The sequence below is a fragment of the Trichosurus vulpecula genome, chromosome 1, assembly GCF_011100635.1.
Source record: "Trichosurus vulpecula isolate mTriVul1 chromosome 1, mTriVul1.pri, whole genome shotgun sequence".
NCBI classification, from domain to species: Eukaryota; Metazoa; Chordata; class Mammalia; order Diprotodontia; family Phalangeridae; genus Trichosurus; species Trichosurus vulpecula.
The window spans coordinates 278529261-278532806 of record NC_050573.1 but is presented as its reverse complement, the minus strand read 5'-3'; the positions used below and the strand labels follow the sequence as shown (position 1 = coordinate 278532806).

At 44.5% G+C, this 3546-nt stretch overlaps 1 pseudogene; it reads left to right on the top strand.

Moving 5' to 3' along the window:
- Nucleotides 1-2335: 2335 nt before the first annotated feature.
- Nucleotides 2336-3340, top strand: LOC118834898 (annotated as a pseudogene).
- The last annotated feature ends 206 nt before the right edge of the window (nucleotides 3341-3546 follow it).

Genomic DNA, 3546 nt, shown 5'->3' with positions numbered 1-3546 from the left:
AAGTCATCAAAACTACTTGATACTGGCTAAACGGAGTGGTGGATCAGTGGAATAGGTTAGGTACACAAGACATAATAGTCAATGACTATAGCAATCCACTCTTTGATAAACCCAAAGAATCCAGCTTCTGGGCTAAGAATTCACTATTTCACAAAAACTGCTGGGAAAATTGGAAAATGATAGGACAGAAACTGGGCATAGACCAATGTCTTACACCATAAACCAAAATAAAGTTAAAATGGGTTCATGATTTAGGAATAAAGGCTGATACTCAATTTGATAAACAATTTGAGAGAGCAAGGAATAGTTTACCTATCAGATTTATGGGAAAGGAAAGAATTCATGATACAACAAGAGATGGAGGGCATTACAAAATGCAAAATGGATAATTTTGATTATGTTAAATTTAAAAGCTTTTGTATTAAAAAAAAAAAAGCCGGTGCAACAAAGATTAGGAGAGAAGCAGAAAATTGGGAGAAAATCTTTACAACTTCTGATAAAGACCTCATCTCTAAAATATACAGGGAACCGAGCCAAATTTATAGGAATACAAGTCATTCCCCAATTGAGAAATGGTCAAAGGATATGAACAGGCAGTTTTCAGAGGAAGAAATTAAAGATATCTGTAGGCATATGAAAAAATGCCGTAAATCACTCTTGATTAGAGAAATGCAAATCAAAACAACTCTTAGGTACCACAGCTCTCCAGTCAGATTTGCTAACATGACAAAACAGGAAAATGATAAATGTTGGAAAGGATGTGGGAAAACTGGAATACTGTCACATTGTTGGTGGAGTTGCGAACTGATCTAGCCACTCTGGAGAGCAATTTGGAACTATGCCCAAAGGGCTATAAAAATGTGCATACCCTTTGACCCAGCAATCCCACTTCTAGGGCTGCATGCCAAAGAGATCACACAGGTGGGAAACGGACCCGTATGTACAAAAATATTTATAGCAGCTCTTTTTGTGGTAGCAAAGAATTGGAAATCAAGGGGATGCCCACCAATTGGGGAATGGCTAAACACGTTGTGATATATGAATGTAATGGAATTCTATTGTGCTATAAGAAATGGGGAAAATACAGACTTCGTAATAACCTGGAAAAACCTACATGATACAATGCTGAGTGAGCAGGGCAGAACCAGGAGAACATTGTACACAACCACAGATATATTGATTCCGTGATGACTAACCTTGATAGACTTGGCTCTTCTCAGCAATACAAGGTTCAAAGACAACTCCAAAGGATTCATGATGGAGAGGGCTATCTATAACCAGAGAAAGAACTACGGAGTCTAAATGCAGATTGAGGCAAACTATTTGCTCTCCTTTTTTTTTCCTCTTTTTTTTTTTTTTTTGGTTTTGTTTCTTCTTTCTCATGATTTATTCCATTGGTCATAATTCTTCTTTACAACTGTTAAGGCAATCAGTATGTGAGAAGCTCTTTCCCACCCATTTGAATAGGCTTAAGGTAGGGCCCCAGGTGGGGCCAACTAAAGGGGGGGCAGCTAAGAAGGTCTGATTAGATCTTTGCTCCTAAGCTTGCCCCAAACCCCTAATTACTAGGCGCTAAGCCTATGTGGGCGTGAAGCTCCCAGGGTCCTAAGGGGAGGCACTAAAACCAGAGCCAATCACAGGAGCTTAAGTTCTGGTTGCTCAGATGACGCTTGATGACGTCTGAAACTGTATAAGAGGAGAGAACACAGCTTGGAGGTTGAGACTTGTTGGAGCCAGCAACAGCGACAGAGACACAACAGCAACAGCCTAAGCTGAAGCCAAAGCCAAAGGAGCTGAAGAAGCAGGTGCTGCTGGTAGCAGGGCTGACCCGAGTGCAGACCAGGGAGTGCTGAGCAAGGGCTTGAGGCCAGTGGGTAATCTTCTTACTGGAGGGGGCAAGCACAAATATGATTTGGTTTAATGTCATCATGTTTTTCTGTAACCTCCTGGTTGCTCTTGTGAAGCAGACTTATTGGGCCTGGAAGCTTTTGGCCAGGATATCAAATTGGGGACACTGGTTCGTGGGTCCACTACTTTGGAACTTGAATAAATGCCTTAATTCTGCCTTCTACTTAGAGAATTCCTTATATCCTGCAGTTCTGAACCATTCAGGCATATATATGGTTTTCTTTGAAATCATAAATTCTGTCTTCATAATATAACAACTTGACTATTGTGTAAATAAGTTTAATGCAAAGTTATATGTAGAAGATATATCGGATTCCATGCCATCTTGGGGAGTGGGGGGGGGGGGGTAGAGGGGGAAGAAAATCTGGAACTCAAACATGCGTAAACTAAAAATAAAAAAATCTTAATTAAAAAATTTGACAGGCGGCCAGAAGCGCAGGGAAGGGGAGTCGCTGCGGTTTCCTGCTTCAACAGTGCTTGAACGGAACCCTCTGCTCGATTCCCGGCCGGAGCCGCCCTTAGCCACCTCTCCACCTTCACCTCCACTAACCAACATTTCTTCCGTCCTACCGTTCGAGCAGCAGCCGCTCGTTCAGCCGCCCCCCGGCCGTCGCCGCCGCCGCCGCCCCAGCCTCAGCCGCCGCCGCCCCAGCCTCAGCCGCAGCCGCTGCGCAGCCGCCTCCTCCCGCCTCCTCGTGAGCCTCCATCGCCGCCGCCGCCATGACCACCTCGTCCCCTTCTCAGGTGCGACAGAACTACCACCAGGACTCGGAGGCCGCCATCAACCGCCAGATCAACCTGGAGCTGTACGCCTCCTACGTGTACCTGTCCATGTCCTACTACTTTGACCGCGATGACGTGGCGCTGAAGAACTTTGCCAAGTATTTCTTACACCAGTCCCACGAGGAGCGGGAGCTCGCTGAGAAGCTGATGAAACTGCAGAACCAGCGCCGGGGCCGCATCTTCCTGCAGGACATCAAGAAACCAGACTGAGATGACTGGGAGAGCGGACTGAACGCAATAGAGTGTGCTCTGCACTTGGAAAAAAATGTCAATCAGTCGTTACTGGAATTGCACAAGCTGGCAACTGACAAGAATGACCCCCATTTATGTGATTTCATCGAAACCCACTACCTGGACGAACAGGTAAAGGCCATCAAACAACTGGGTGATCACGTAACCAACCTGCGCAAAATGGGGGCCCCCGATTCTGGCATGGCGGAATATCTTTTTGACAAGCACACCCTTGGAGACAGTGACAACGAGAGCTAAGCCACACCTGGCTTCCCCCACACCTGGGAACTGTGGGCGTGACTCCTGCTGTCTTTCAGTGCATGCATATTTTGGTTATCTGACCTTTTCATAATCTGTACCAAAAAACTACCACCATTTACATCCCAATAAAGTGACTTGGTACTGATGAAAAAAAAAATTTGACAGGCAATAACTAAAATCTTCACTATAATAAAAATCCTTTTTAATGGTGAGCAAAAACAAAATCCTGAATATACCAGAGCTATCTCAAACTCAACATGTCCAAAACTAAACTCATTAGCTCTCTCTCCAAACTCATTGCTTTTTCAAACTTCCCTGTTTCTGTCAAAGGCACCATCATCTTTCCACTTTCCTGGATTCATA